Below are 16,893 nucleotides of genomic sequence, written 5' to 3'. Positions count from 1 at the left end.
AGTGCATGTAACGAAAGCTGTATAACTCATCTCCTTCTACCTTAGGCCACAAACTTATCAATCACCCATCTGTGGACACTTTCTGGAGATCCAAGATCTGTATGCTCCACGACCGCTGGACTAAGTGTGTAAATGTAGGAGAGGACTATGTTGACAAATAAATGTGCTAGGTTTTCTAAAATCGACTCCTTCTACCTTAGGCCACGAACATATCAAACACCCCTCGTACATGCCTCGCTTGAAGTAAAATCGAAGAGAGACCGTTATTTCCGGCTCTGTGTTTTTGCTCTCATTTAATTTTGTGTTTTGAAGTTACAAAACTTAACAGTAACCATATCTGAGAAACACTAAAGGAGTTTATGGAACAACCATGACAAGCGTGAGTCCACCAAGGGGATTGTTTGGCACAGCAGGCCTCCATCAATGTCTGATTTGAAGCAGCAGGTTTGAGATGGAAGTTAACATTGCTCATAATCACTAGATTGGCATCGTGAAACAGATGGGAACATATAGGAAGCACTCAGACTCACCTCACCTTCAGCAACTTAACAAAATCAAGGTGGTGATCTTAACTGGAGATAGGGCAACATTTAGTCCAGTTTAGAAGATTTCACAATCATCCTCAGATAAGTACTGCCCTATTAACAATAATGGAGCCAGCTTGCTTCCTCCAGTTTCCATTGAGGTCCTATTTTTTCTGCATGCTTCTACAGTTCACTTTCCCAGCCACACACGTTGCATGAAAATTGGCATCACAACTAGGTATTCATCCGTTTCCATGCATAGGAGCATTGTGAAATCCTAACTACAATTTCACAAAATTTGCCATATTGAGAATGCATTCTGTGATCAATTATCAATGTGGCCAGTATGTAAAAACGAGGAATATCTGCTGATATTGCAAAGCCACCTTAACAATAAACCTTTAACAACAAAAGGATATTTCAAAAATATCAGTCACAGTAATAACTGCAAAAAGCAAGGTCCCAATATGTGACCAACTTAGTGTCACAAAGTTCAACGTTCAAATTTATTATCAAATTATGTATGTATCACCATATACTACCTTGAAATTTATTTTTTTGAAGGCATTTACTGGAAAAAAGAAATACAACAAATTTTATGAAAAACTATACATAATCAGACGAAGACTAGCAAACAATGAATGTGCACAAGAAGACAAACTATGAAAATAAATATAATACTGCTTTGTAAAGAGTAATTATAAATAATAAGAATGAATTGTATAGAATCCATTAAAGTGAGTCAGTAGGTTGTCGAGTCGGTTCAGGGTAGTGGTGAATGAAGTTATCCAAGCCAGTTCTGGAACTTGATGGTTGTAGAGTAATAACTGTTCCTGAACCTGGTAGTGTGGGACCTAAGGTTTCTGGATCCTCTGCCTGATGGTAGAGGCAAGAAGAGGGCATAGCCTGGCTGGTGGGGTTGGGGCATTCTATGATAGCTGCTGCGTTCTTGTGGTAGTGCTTCATGTAAATATGCTTAATGATGGGGAGGGCTTTGTCTGTGACGTACTGGGATACATCCATTACATTTTGTAGCCTTTTCTACTCCTGACATTGGTGCTTTCATTTCGGGCCATGATGCCATCAGTTAGCATGCTAACTGTACATCTATATGCACAACACGCTGGAGGAACTCAGCAGGTCGGGCAGCATCCGTGGAAACGAACAGTCAACGTTTTGGGCCGAGACCCTTCGTCAGGACTGAAGAGGGAGGGGGCCAGGGGCCCTGTAAAGAAGGTGGGGGGGAGGGTGGGAAGGAGAAGGCTGGTAGGTGCCAGGTGAAAAACCAGTAAGAGGAAAGATTAAGGTGTGGGGGAGGGGAAGCAGGGAGGGGAACCTACCAGCAGGAAGGCACCTACCAGCCTTCTCCTTCCCACCCAACCCCCACCTTCTTTATAAGGCCCCTGCCCCCTCCCTCTTCAGTCCTGACAAAGGGTCTCGGCCCGAAACATTGACTGTTCGTTTCTACGGATGCTGCACGACTTGCTGAGTTCCTCCAGCGTGTTGTGCGTGTTGCTTTGACCCCAGCATCTGCAGAGTATTTTGTGTGTACATCTACAGAAGTTTATCAAAGCTTTTGGTAACCTGCTGAATCTATGCAAACTTCTAAGAAAGTAAAGGAAAACACGCAAAATGCTGGAGGAACTCAGCAAATCGTGCAGCATCTATAGAGTGGAATAAACAGTTAACATTTTGGGCTGAGACCCTTTATCAGTACTCAGGGCCTCAGCCTGAAATGTTGACCGTTTCTTTCCCTCTACAGATTCTGCTTGACTTGCTTAGCTCCTTCAGCTTTCTGTGTGTGTTGCTTGTAGGCTTTTACAAATAAAACTGTGTGAGTCATTTTATGTTTAAGAAAAACCGTAACACATTTTATTGGATTCCAAAACCTGAGCACATAGTGCACTTTATATAATTGCATCATTACGTCAGACCAGCCACTTAAAAGTGAAACCCCAACTCAATGTCGGTGACTGTGAATTATGTACATTTCCAGCAATTATGTTACCCTACATGCTCAAGATTTCCAGCACTGCAGAATCTTTTGTGTTAAGAATGTAGAAGCACTGCTGTGCCTCGTTTGTGATGACACTAATGTTCTAGTCCCAGGACAAATCCTCTGATATAATAGCACCACAGAATTTAAATCTACTGACCCTCTCCACCTCCATTCTGGACTGGTTTATGGACCATGAATACCTCTGGAAAATCACAGAAAATAAATAATGGCATAGACACTGGTGAGATATTTCCTGTTGTTCTGCAAAACAGCCCTAGGAACCTCCTTACCTCCTTATCATGCAAGAAGGTGGACAATGCCCAATGGAGCAACATTCACTTAGCTCTTCACTGAGTTAAGTTGTGATAATGAATCAAACTGCTGGATGAGGGGTGGCGGGGGTGGGGGGGGGGGGTGTGCTTGAACCAAAAACATTCCAGCTTCGAAACTTGAGTTTCAGCATCAAACTCTTTGATTCATAACTAATATCATCTGAATCTGGAATTGTCCTCAAAAGTAATCACCTGAAAATACCATTCACCAGAGAGGGCAGAGCTTCAATATTCCACAAAGGAAATTTGGTTGCTTGTCAAGATATTCAACAAAAGGCTGCTTAGCAATTGAGAACAGAATTAATGGCTTCTAGTCTTTCAACTTCGTGGAATTATGACAGTAAGACTATAATATGAATTAATCTTATGTAGAAAATGCCTTATTTAAGTTATTAATCAAAGCAGTCAGAGGCAAAAAAAAATCATTCTCCGCAATCTTGGCCAGCATTCATCACTCAACCTGGACCATCTAAAACAGATTAATTCTCCATTTATCTCATTGTCGTTTGAAAGATTTTCTGTGCATAAATTAGTTATGGCAATGTCCTGAAGAAACAAGTAACTACATTTTCAAGTTGCCTCATCAGGTTAAAGCAGTTTGAAACGCCCTTTAGATTTGAGAGATGTTAAACAGCAAAATGGTTTACTTCATTTTCTAGTATTAGTTATAGATTAGGAATGGAAGTTGTATTTTTTTTACAAAAGATCCTGAAGATCCTTCATGTTTTATAGCTTTGCCATTCTATTAATATTAAGGTCTGGAGTTTTAATTGGATTGCCTGGGTACTTCAAGCAAAATATGACCAATTTTTTTCAAAGCAGGGTAAAAGATTTTCGGGCTCCAAATCAAGTTTCCATGACCACTTGCTCTGATTTTAGAAATGTTCTGGAAGCCAACAGACTACAAATTTATCCATGTCCTAAATTAATCACCACGTTTCTGCTAACTGCATTAGTGTACGTTCTGCAGAGAACCCTTTATCCCAGGTGAAAGGACCTAAGGTGACTATTTAAAATCTTTATGTTCTTTTCAGTTACTAAGGAACTGACTACTGCTTCATTACTAAAATGAGAATAGTCGAAAAACATTTCTCCACATCTTGTTTTATTTCTTCAGTGTGTCTCAAACTACTTTACACTCCATGAATTACTTTTGAAATTTATAATAACTTAAAATGACTTTAAGAAACCGGAATTTGTCGAGACTGATCATCTTCTTTTAATGATTATGCTATCTTCAACTGTTAGATCAGCTTCCTTTTGTGATGTCTCAAGTCCCCACGGTGTGCTCCCAATTATCTGCATGGGCCACTGCTTCTGGTGTTATTCTCAGCAGATCTTGTGGAAAGCAACCCAGGCTTTGGTGCATTTCAGGAGATGATCCCTATTTTGTTTGGCATCCCATACACAACGTATGTAATAACTCATGATATCAGGATAAAAATGAATCTGTTAAATATTAATTTGTTATCATGGAAATCAGAAGCAGCTCTTAATTATGTCAATGAGTTTTTAATGTTCCTTTCAATACCCTTTCAAAACTATATTATGAAACACTGTCCTAGTTGTTGACTCATGGAAGACTTTGTATGAAAATGAGTTAAGAAGAATTCACTTTTGGAAGCAAGCACAATCTTGACAATTTATCCACTGTTCATCACAATTTTGATTATAATAGAAACTATTCATTCTTAAACAGGTATTTAAAGCACGTTACTTAACAAAGATTTAAAAAACATTAGATGTTCATCAAATTCTAATTAACTACCTGTCAAAATGCATTTTAAGTACAGTGGATTCTGGTTAATTGGGCCATCAATTACCAGAACAGCTGCATATTTGGGACAACTCTTAAAGAATAAAAATAGAGAAAGTAGCCGGAATTCAACTTGTTTATTTGGGACACTATCCCACTTAGTTGGGACAGGAGAGCAACATTGCCAAACATTCTAACTGGCATCAGTCACGTGCACTTGTATGGCCATGAAACACTATACTGTGCTTAGAGCGAACAGTTTTTAAATCGCCTCAATTGCGTATGTTTGTGTTCAAAAAGTGGTGATTTCTGCCTCCGATAGTTGGCAAGAAATAAGTAGTAATACAGTATGGAACTGTTTTGCTCACTGCAGTTTCAAGTATTCAGACTTAGAGATACCAGAAACGGCCAGGAGAGAAAATGAAACAACTTCACTACTTCAACAAGTTAGAAACCACAAAAAATTTGAAGGTATTGACAATCATCTTGAATGTTACAATGAAAATGAAGATTGGAGGATGCAACTGTATGAAAGCTGTCTATTATCTGCACTAGGTACCTGCTCTGAATTTGTTCATTTACAGTCAATCAACAGAACACAGCAGATACACTGGATAAATTCATCTGTCAATAACTATTTGTCTTACAGTTTTATAGTACTGTAGTTATATTGTTAGTATCCTAGTTTGTTCTGTAATTTATTTAAATAAATAATTTGTTACTCAGTTTAGTATACTTGCAGTTTTTTTTCTTTTTTGTATGCTTTAAACTACTTTATATGAAACTTCAGCTAATTGGGGTAGTTGCTTAATTTAACCAAAATATACTGTCCCGATATGACAGGAATTAATAATTAATAAATACTGTCCACAATTGACAGGAATTCACTATTTTACAGCAGAAAATATTGAGCTGAGTTGAAATGTATTATAAAATTATTAATAGACGTAAGAGATTCTCTAGCTGCTGGAAATCCAGAGTAACACATACAAAATGCTGAAGGAAATCAGCAGGTCAGGCAACAGATACAGAAAGGAATAAAATGTTGACGTTTCAGGCCGAGACCCTTAGCCTGTCATCCTAATGAAGGATTGACTCTTTATTCCTTTCCATAGATGCAGCCCGATCTGCTGAGTTACTCCAGCATTTTATATGGGCTACATAAGATTATTCATCACTGTTTGTAATTTTAAAATGTAATGATATTTCTTTATTGACATACAGCACAGAATAAGCCTTTCTGGCCGTTTGAGACTCACCACCTGGTAATCCCAAATTTAAGTTTAGCATAATCATGGGGTAATCCACAATGACCAATTAACTTAGCAACTGGAATATTTTTAGACTCTGGGAGGAAACCAGAGCACCCAGAGGAAACTCACGCACTCTCAGTGAGAACGTACAAACTTCCTACTGGCAGCAGTGGGAATAAAACCCGGCTCGTCTATACCGTAAAGCGTTGTGCTAACCACATCACTACTGTGCCACCCCACGGTTTATATTTCTGCATTCTAACAGTTTCCCTTTCAACAATGAAATTAAATTATTTTTTTGGATGCCATAACTGAAAGCCAGAGAATCTATTTTAAATGAAGGAAAACAAGTATGTCCTTTGTGCTTGGAAACATCCTGGGAATAGTGAGCGAATAGGCCCTGTGCAAAGATTCTACTGTATGCTCGGCACATGACAATAGATTGGACTTGTCAAGTTTAACACAGTCAGGAGTTTTTTTCTAATTGCTTCATCACCAGGAGTGGGTGACAGACGGAGGGAGAGTAGTGAATGTCAATCAAGGATGGAGGTTACTGGTGACGGGATTGTTGTGAGTCAGTTGCAGTTGTGATTGGGTGTGCAGAGCTACAGTGAGAGGTAAGATGTATAGGACACTTTTCTGCAGCTGGTTCCCACCGGTTGACTCCAATGGCTGAATCCTCTTTAGGCACATTGCCTTTCAGTTTGGTGAAACGAACCTTACATTCTGTATAAGTGGTCCTTGCAAGTGAGGGTGGGGAAACACGCAGCTAGAGTTGTGTTTTCACACACGAAGGACTCCAAACCAAAATCATGCAATCCACGCAGTGAGACATCAACACATTTTGAAAATGCTTTCCAGACGCAGTTCCATCAGGCGATGGACCAAAGCATAATGCTTCATGAGAGTATTTCCAGACCACCACGGCTTGAGGAAACAATTTGAAAACCCTAAACTGACAATTTGCACCATTATACTGGCTCCGTGTCCACAAAAGTACACAAAAAACCCTCAAGTCAAGTTCAAATTAATTGCATTTTGTTGAACTCCTCCCTCTTCCATTTTCATGGAAACTGGCTTAAATGGACCAAATCTTGTCAGATCCCACCAAATTGCCACCTTCCACGTTGTTTCTATTCTTTGGCCACTGGCTTCCATACAATGTTTAATTACCACCTCAAACCTCTTGTCAAATATGCTCTGCTATTGCCCCCATTTACTGCATTTGAACGTAAAAAGCTGCAAAAGCTGTTTATACCAAATGAATTGCTTCAGAGCCAGATCAGGATACCTACAGTTTGCTGAAGCAGTATCATTCCAAATTCAAGTACAAAAAAAGACTCAACAGATCTAGCAGCATCTGTGAGGGCCAAAACTATACATCAGTCCTGCTCATTAACCCATCAAGTTGTTCAGCATTCTTTTCTTTTGTTCCAGATTTGAGCATCTCTCATCTCTTTTGTCTCCAGAGTTGTAAATCCCTGTAATGACCTACCTTGTATTTAATTTTAACTTGTGAATTTAACAAGTAGCACTTCCCTATTTTCTCAGTTTGCTTTCCCACCTTACTTTTGCCTTGATCAGCTCACCCCATTAACATTACTGGCGTGACATTTGATTGTCCTGTCCCTCTCACTCTCACAAACATGGTATATCGGATCATTCATAACAGTATTGAGATAGCCCCCAGTTTTAGCTGCCTCAGAACCCTCATTGTAAGCATCTGATAGGTTATTGATAAGAAGGGGAGAAAGTGTCAAGCAAAGGTAGTTAGCAAAACAATAACATGTGTCTTATGCACCCGTTCAGCATAAGCAATGGCAGTTCAAAGACTAAGAGCAGTACTTGATATATGTCGTGATATAATGAAAAACTTGTACCTCTAGAACCTAGTATGCCCCATAAGCAACAGTTCGAACAGAAATGATAGCAAAAGCTGGATCAATACAAAAAATGGTAGAGCATGTAGTTAGTCACCACCAATGTTCTTCCAAGCTGATTGACTGCTCTATCACTCCTAAAAAACTACAATCAATAACAACGTCAAAGTGCATCTATTGTGATTATGAAAGATATAATAACTTCTGACATGCATACACATGGAAAAGTAAAGCCAGATAACAATCTTTGACATCTCGATCAATATCTCAATACTAAACCTGTTTATTTAGTTTCAGTGAACTGCAAATCTTTCTTGATGTGTACATTAAGGGTCACAAATAATTAACTCCCTTTACTCTCTTCTAAAGTTTAAACTTTTAAATTATAATATTATGTATTATATTACAAATATGTTACAATTGTCTTATATGTAATTATAACACATACTTTGTATAATAAATATTAAAATTAATATTGCAAGACATTAAAATTGAATAAAATTAGATACTGTATGTGATTAAGGTTCTTGTTCAATCTGTAAAATTCTGACCCTATAGCATTCTCTGGTTCTGTGCCAAGATACAAGAATGACGTTTTATCTTTGCCTTTGATGTTTTACATTGGAGCTCCATCTCACTGCTCTTCCAGACCGGACAGTGCAGATTAAGCCAAGGGTAGCAAATAGTGTTTGAAAACATGAGGATCCAAGTTTTATTCTGAGCAACTGCAGAAAGTTCTTACATTCTTGGTGGTTTAGATTTCATGATTTTTTTTACATTAAAACCCATGAACTTCAAGGTCTCAGAAACCTTGTGAAATGTTTGATGAAGAGGTATGAAACACCGGTCCAACTTTTACTGACTGTTCTGTGTGAACTGCTGCCATTTTTTCAGTGCAAGTGTCACTACGTTTTGGATTGTGGAATGTACAATTGGAGCTGTATCATGCATTTCCCAGTGAATAATGGTGGAGCAAGAGATTGCTGAAATTCCTCACCATTAACACTGTAGAATCAGTTCTGGGATATTGTCTGTTTAGTCCAGTTGCAGGATATCCAAAGCATTAGAGACAAATAAAGAGGCTGGATGGCAGGTGAAGATACATCTCTATGAAAGGAGATGTAAGGCACTCCTTCCCTCTGCTAGTCTGCAGGTCACCCTTGGGCACCCTGTTTAGTCACCCCACCAGGGTCATGTGAAGCCATGGAAGCAGGTGGCGGATGGTCATATGTGCAGCTGGTACATCTCACAGGTCATGATTACGCGAACACTGATGCCAGGCAGACGATATCTGAAGAATATTAATAGTGGCTGGGGTCACCCATCTTGTAAAGACACTGCCCAGAATAGGCAACGGTAAATGACTTCTGTAGGAAAATCTGCCAAGAACAATCACAGTCATAGAAAGACCATGTTCGCCCACATCGTACAACACGGTATATAACAAATGAACAACAACACTGACAGACAGACATCTAGGGATTGGAACCTGTATTAGTGTTAGAGGCAACAGGAGTGGATGAAGATGTCAGCTGGAAATGGACCGTTGGTGGATTGAACATTAAGAAAGCCACTTGAGTAACTACTCTAGAACAATCTGACCTCCCAGTAATCAACCAGCGAGAACCAGGCCCCTTTAACAACCAAATCATACCTAGACCCATAACTAAATTACTATTAGCAGGAATCACATGCACCTTTAAGACGTTTTCCATGTTAAATCACACAATTCACACCAACTGAAGTCACTGCATGTCCATGGTTGCTGTACATCAAACACACAAAGGATCTGTGTAAACGCCTGGCAGTGCACAAGTATTTGATATTGTTTAGCTTTTGGGCTTTAAATAGAACTTCTAGACCAAAGTAGTTAAGGTACTCTCTATTCCACCATTTCGAGTTCTGTAGTCCCTCTGTTTTATATCATTCTGTAGAAGCCATCTATGCTCTACTAACCCAACTGATTATTGGCCAGATTGCACATTTTGGTATTTATCTTTACAATTTGTACTATTCAGTGTGCATGACCTGACCTCTTCAGATCATGTTCTGTAACACATATTGTGTTCTTATTCTATTTTGGTTTTGATATCTGCTTTTATATTTTTTTTGTTTGTCTAAGTAACTCAATATAGTTAAAAACTTTTACAAATTACTTTTGTTTTTCTTATTCCAAGTCACAAGAAGCCTCCTTTCACTAGCCAGGACACCGAATATAAGAGCTGGGAAGTTGTGGTACAACTACGTTTATAAAACATCATTTAGACCACAGCTGGGTTTCTGTGTGCCGTTCCATAAGGAGGAGATTCATCAGCACGTTTCTGGGGATGGAGCATCTCCAGTTATCAAGAGAGGCTGGATTAGCTGGGTTTGTTTTCACTGGACAGAAGGATGAGGGATAACCTGTTTGACGTGTACAAAGGAACAGGCAGCAGAAATGGGATAGATAGATAATTGGCTGGTGTTGCTTTTATAGCATGAATTTACACAATTTCTAGTTGATTAGAATGTTTGTTTGCTAAGGTAGCAAACTGTTATTTATATCCAAAGGAGAGATATTTTTAAATCTAAACCAATATCAGCAAACAAATTATGGCCAGATCGGACTATACAGCCCATCTGACCCCTACATCTCACCTGACATTAATGGAAAGGGTGAGCAGTTTCAAGTTTCTGGGTGTCAACATCTCTGAAGATCTATCCTGGACACAACATATTGATGCAGTTACAAAGAATAGTGGCCACATTTCACTAGAATTTTGAGGAGACTTGCTATTTTTCAAAAACTAATGTTTTAGCCTCCACCACCATCCCTGGCAAGAATTCCAGGCACTCACAACCCTCTGTGTTAAAAACTTACCCCTGATGTCTCCCCTAAACTTCCCACCCTTAATTTTGTACATATGCCCTCTGGTGTTTGCTATTGGTGCCCTGGGAAACAGGTACTGACTATCCACACTATCTATGCCTCTCATAATCTTGTAGACCTCTATCAAGTCCCCTCTCATTCTTCTACGCTCCAAACAGAAAAGACCCAGCTCTGCTAACCTTGCTTCATATGACTTGTTCTCCAATCCAGGCAACATCCTGTTAAATCTCCTATGCACCCTCTCCATAGCTTCCACATCCTTCCTATAATGAGGTGACCAGAATTGAACACAATACTCTAAGTGCGGTCTCACCAGAGATTTGTAGAGTTGCAACATGACCTCTCTACTCTTGAACTCAATTCCACTGTTAATGAAGCCTAGCATCCCATAGGCCTTATTAACTACCCTATCAACCTGTCCAGCAACCTTGAGGGATATATGGATTTGAACCCCAAGGTCCCTTTGTTCATCCACACTCTTAAGTAACTGACCATTAATCCTGTACTCAGTCTTCTGGTTTGTCCTTCCAAAATGCATCACCTCACACTTGTCCGGATTGAACTCCATCTGCCATTTTTCTGCCCAACTCTGCAGCCTGTCTATATCCTCTTGTAACCTTCGACAACCTACAGCTCCATCCACAACTCCTCCAATCTTTGTGTCATCCACAAACTTACTCACTCATCCTTCTGCCTCTACATCCAGGTCATTTATAAAAATCACAAATAGCAGGGGTCCCAGGACAGATCCCTGCGGCACCGACCTCCAGGCAGAATACTTTCCTTCCACAACTACACACTGCTTTCTTCCTTTAAGCCAATTTTTTTATCCAAACAGCCAAGGTTCCACTTATACCATGCCTCATGACTTCCTGGATGAGTCACTCGTGAGGGACCTTGTCAAATGCCTTGCTAAAGTCCATGTAGACCACATACACTGCCCTACTCTCATCAATTTCTTTTGTTACCTCTTCAAAAAACTCTATCAGGCTCATGAGGCATGATCTTCCCTACACAAAGCCATGTTGACTATCCATGAGTAGACTGTACTTCTCCAAATGCTCGTAAATCCTATCCTTAAGAATCCTTTCCAGTAGTTTGCAGACCACTGACATAAGACTCACCAGTCTATAGTTCCCAGGTTTCTCCCTATTACCTTTTTTAAACAAGGGAACTACATTTGCCATTCTCCAGTCCTCCGGCACTTCCCCTGCAGCCAAAGAGGATTCAAAGATCATAGCTAATGCTCCAGCAAACTCTTCTCTCAATTCCCACAACAACCTGGGGTGTATCATATCCGGTCCTGGAGATTTATCAATCTTGATGTTTTTAAGAAGATCCAGCATTTCTTCTTCCTTAATTTCCACATTGTCCAGCACACAGGCTTGCTCTATTTCAACCTCACCCTGATCAAGATCATTTCCACTTGTGAATACTGAAGCACAGTATTCATTTAGGACCTCCCCAACCTCCTCCGCCTCCAGGCACACGTTGCCCTCTTTATCCTTTAGCAGTCCCACCTTCGTTCTCGTCATCCTCCTGTTGTTCACATACGCATAGAACGCCTTGGGGTTTTCCTTAATCCTACATGCCAAGGCCTTCTCATGTCCCTTTGAGCTCTCCTAAGTCCTTTCTTTAGCTCTTTCCTGGCTACCCTATATTTCTCATGAGCCCCTCCTACTTCCTGCTTCTTATATCTAACATATGCTTCCTTTTCCCTCTTGACGAGTTGTCTCATGTGTTTTGTCAGCAATAGCTCCCTTTTCCTACTATTTTTTCCTTGCTTCAGTGGGACAGACCTATCCTGAACCCAGCACAAGTGATCTCTAAACTTCTCCCACATTAATTCTGTGCTTTCCCCTTTGAACATCTGTTTCCAATTTACTCTCGTTAGTTCCTGCCTCATCCCTTCAAAGTTAACCCTTCCCCAGTTAAGCACTTTACCATTTCATCTGATTTTATCCCTTTTCATAGCTATGCTGAAGCCAAGAGAGTTGTGGTCACTCTCACCAAAATGCTCCCCCACCAAGAGGTCTGTCACCTGACCAGGTTCATTACCCAGAACTAGATCCAGTATAGCCTCTCCTCTCGTCGGCCGGTCCACATACTGTGCCAGGAATCCTTTTTGAACACACCTGACAAATTCAGTCCCATCTATCCCCCTTGCACTCAGGAGGTGCCAGTCAATATGAGGGAAGTTGAAATCACCCATAACTACTACCCTGTATTTTGTGCACCATTCTAAAATCTGCCTACTTATCTGCTCCTCAGTGTCCCAAGGGCTATTTGGGGGCCTATATATCTTCCAGCACTGTCACAAAAATGAAGATAATCTCAAAAACAAGAAAAACCTTCCCATTAAGGTTGGGACTATTTAAAAGATGTTAAGGTTCAAATGTTACCTCAAATTATTTTACTTAAAAATAGAACCTAAAATAAAATCTAATGTCAAAGGCACAAATATTTCTATGTTGCAGACCTTTGGAATGGAATTTAATATTACTACATCAAAGTTGCCTATTAAAATCACTTCTCAACATTTTTTTCTTCATGTCACCATCTAGTTTGACTTTAAATGCATCTAAACTATTATTTTCTAACATTTCCTTTGGTAATAATTTTCACAATCTCTGGATTCAATGTGTAAAACTGCTTATGACAATTACTACCCCCATTCATGGACTTGTATGAATTGTGTGATTTAATAGGCTGTATAGTCACCAGCTTTTCTTTTCGATCTTCAGGTCCTGGGCTTCTGTACTTCCCTCTGCAAATGGATACCAAACTTCCTTATCAGTAGACCTCAATCAGTGAGGATTGGTAACAACATCTTGTCCTCACTGATCACTAACGTAGGTGCAACTTAAGGCTACATACTTGGCGCCCTGCTCTATACTCAGTGTACACATCAGTGTTGCTAACCCCAGTTCCAATGTCATCTCCAAATTTGCTTATGACACTATGCTGGATGCATCACAGGTGAATGTGACTCAGTTTACTGGAGTGAAGTAGGTTACCTAGTTGAGTTGTGCCACAACAACGTCTCACTCAACATCAGCAAAACTAAACACATTTGTTGATTTTGTTGACTTCAGAAAGAGAAAAGAGGGTGAACATGTTCCGTTCTACACTAGTAATTGGTGGTGGAGAGAGTGAGCAGCTTTAAGCTTTAAATTCCTGAGTATTAACATATCGGATGACCTGTCCTGGGCCCAGTGTATACCTGTAGATGCAATAAGGAAAGCATGCCAGTATCTTTACCTTCGTAGGAGGTTAAGTGGGATCGGCTTGTCACTGAACACTCTAACTTCTATAGATATACTGTGGAAAATATCCTAACCAATTGCATCACGGTCTGAAACAGCTATGCAAATGCACAGGAACGTAAGAAGATGCAGCGAGTAGTGGACTGTATTCAGGACATCATGTGCACATCCCTCCCCACCGTTGGCAGTATCTACAAGAGGCCTTGCCTCAAGAAGGCCACATCTATCATCAAAGATGCCCACCATCCTGGCCATGTTATCTTTTTTGCAGTTAACTTTGGGCACAAGGTACAGAAGCCTGAAATTCAGAAACATTTTCTTCCCCTCTGCTATCAGATTTCTGAATGGACATAGAACTTGTGAATACCACCTCACACGTGTTTTCTTTTCTCTTTATTGTTACGAAGGATGAACAGCTCTGATGGGCAGAAGGGTGCAGAGTTGCCCATGCCCCTCCCCCCCAGGAGATTCGCAAACCGTTACGGTTGTTATGCTGCTAATGAGAGAGAAAGAGAGGTAAGGGAAAACATGCTGGAATTGGAATATCTGCTACAGATAAGAGAGAGATAAATCCTGGGAGAGAGACTTGTTGTCTCACCATATTATGACTTCTGAAAGACTTATGGCTTCTGAGAGGATTGTTTACCTTATACTATTCTGTTCATTAAAATTCCTCAGTGGACAGCTGGAGTGGGCTGGTTTGATGGGCTAAGCCATTCAAAACTGATTGACACCTGAGACCCCGTGAGTAGGGATAAAAGTGAGGTCTGGGGAGACACCCCTCAGACACACCAGGAGACACATTATTGAGCACTGCTTGAGTGTTGGAACCCACGAGAAGGTGTGGGGCATCGGGGACCGAACAAAGGATCGGTCAGTTTAACTCTCAGTGTTATAACAGGGCCGGTGGGGGCTTGTGTGCGTGTCCACTCACGCCAGAGTGATGAGTCCACCACAGAAGAACGGTCTAGCTGAAGGACAGAGGGGTCATACCTGAATGGCCACAACACATCGACAGATCAAGAACGTAACGGAAGGTTTGCCTGACTGTAGCTGTTACAGCTTGCGCGCGCACTCTCTCTCTCTCTCCAACAATTACATCACAGCGACGAACATCTACCTCAGCACGCATGAACTGAACTGTATTTTATACTCACATATGACAGTTCATTATCCCCTAGACATCGATAGAGCTTGTTTATTATTGATTATTATTATACCCACACTTTTAGGTTTAGTATTGCTAACGTGTATTATCTATGTGCTGCCTTTATGGCAGTTATTTAGTTTATAATATTTTCGCTTAGTAATTTGTTAGCATTTTTTAGTTAAAGTTAGGATTGTTTAAGTAAATTCATTTGTCTGTAATATATCACGGCTGCGTTGACGTCACATCCGGTTTCGCCGCATCTTGTGGGAAAATACCGGTTTGGGATAAACACAAGGGTGGGGGTCGCACACATGTGGCACCCTGCGCTAGTTAAGTTGTCCTCTACGCACCAAAGACACAGTGAAAGCAACGCTGTAAGTCATTAGATAATCGATATGTTGAGTTAAAATGTTAACGCTGATTCTGTTAAAAGTAACGACGGTCGATAAGGTTTATGTTTTTGTTAGTTAAAGAGTCGGGATAGTTTGTATTGAAGTGTATTTAAAGCAGTCAATGGAGCAGGTAGATTCTGACTGTATGCTGCACTTTAATGTAATGTAGTTATTGTAGTTTTACCTTTGCAAGTATTCACAATGTAAATGTGATATCTAGGAGGAAACAAACACTGTACCAATCTTGTATTGTTTTATCAACAGTTTTCACCATACGTTAATGTGAAGAGTGAACAGTAAATGGTTAATCTTACTGCGACCTTGTTTTCATTGACTCCAGTTTATCTCGACGTTTAACTCGGCGTTACGTTACACCCGAGCGAGAACGTTACAGTGAAAAAGCGTGGTATTATCAGGTGTTTCAAGTGCAGCAATGTCAACTCGGTCCAGCATCAAGTCGTTGCCAAAGTCGTCGCCATCCTGCGACAGGGGCAGTAGGGCATCAAGTAAGGCCACCCAAGCAAGAGCTAAAGCAGAACTCGCCAATGTGCGAGCGTGCTTTGCCAAACAAGAAGTAGAAGTAAAAATGAAAGCGGCTGCCAGAGAAGCCGAAAACCAGAAGGAAGAGGCTGCCAGAGAAGCCAAAAACGAGTTGGAAGAGGCTGCCAGAAAAGCCGAAATCAAGAGGAAAAAGGCTGTCAGAGAAGCCGAAAACAAGTTGGAAAGAAAAGGGGTAGAGGCAAAGTTAGAAGTGCTGAAGCTAGAACGAGAAGCAGCAGCCACCAGGGTGGAAGCAGAGTTAATATAAGATGCTGAAGAATGGCATGATCGCGTTGACGGAAGATCTGCTTCAGAAAAGATCAGATTGGAACGCACAAGCGACTATGTCCAATCTCAAATAGAATGGAAGACTCTTTCTTCCTCTCCTTACTTATTTGATAACATCCCACTTCACGAGGAGGCTCAGAGGGGCCCGACTGCATCACATCCATCCGAGGAAGACAATTTACGCGTGCAACTCTGCGATGAATCCAGGAATGAAAGGGCTCATGACCAGTACTTCTCGACACCAAACTTACCAGATTTGGGGAGAAGAGAGGCAAGGGTCGAATTCAGGACATCAAATTCCACAACAAATGTACGCCCTCAGTTGTGTACCTGCAGACATGTTCCCTCAGCCCGCATGCCACTTGCAGATGAACCCGTAGCACGGTATTTCGCACGACGGGATCTCGTCACTTCAGGACTATACCAGTTCGACGATAAACCTGAGAATTACCGTGCATGGCACTCCACATTCACCAACGCTATCGACAGAGTCCAGCTCAGAGCAACCCAGGAGTTGGATCTTATGGCAAAATGGCTGGGAAAAGAATCATGTGAACAGGTGAGACGCATACGTTCAGTGTACATCAACAAACCCGAGCTAGCATTGAAGAAAGCATGGGAGAGACTTCAGAAGGGCTATGGAG

This window comes from Hemitrygon akajei, chromosome 17, assembly GCF_048418815.1.
Source record: "Hemitrygon akajei chromosome 17, sHemAka1.3, whole genome shotgun sequence".
NCBI classification, from domain to species: domain Eukaryota; kingdom Metazoa; phylum Chordata; class Chondrichthyes; order Myliobatiformes; family Dasyatidae; genus Hemitrygon; species Hemitrygon akajei.
Note: the sequence above shows the minus strand (reverse complement) of the source record.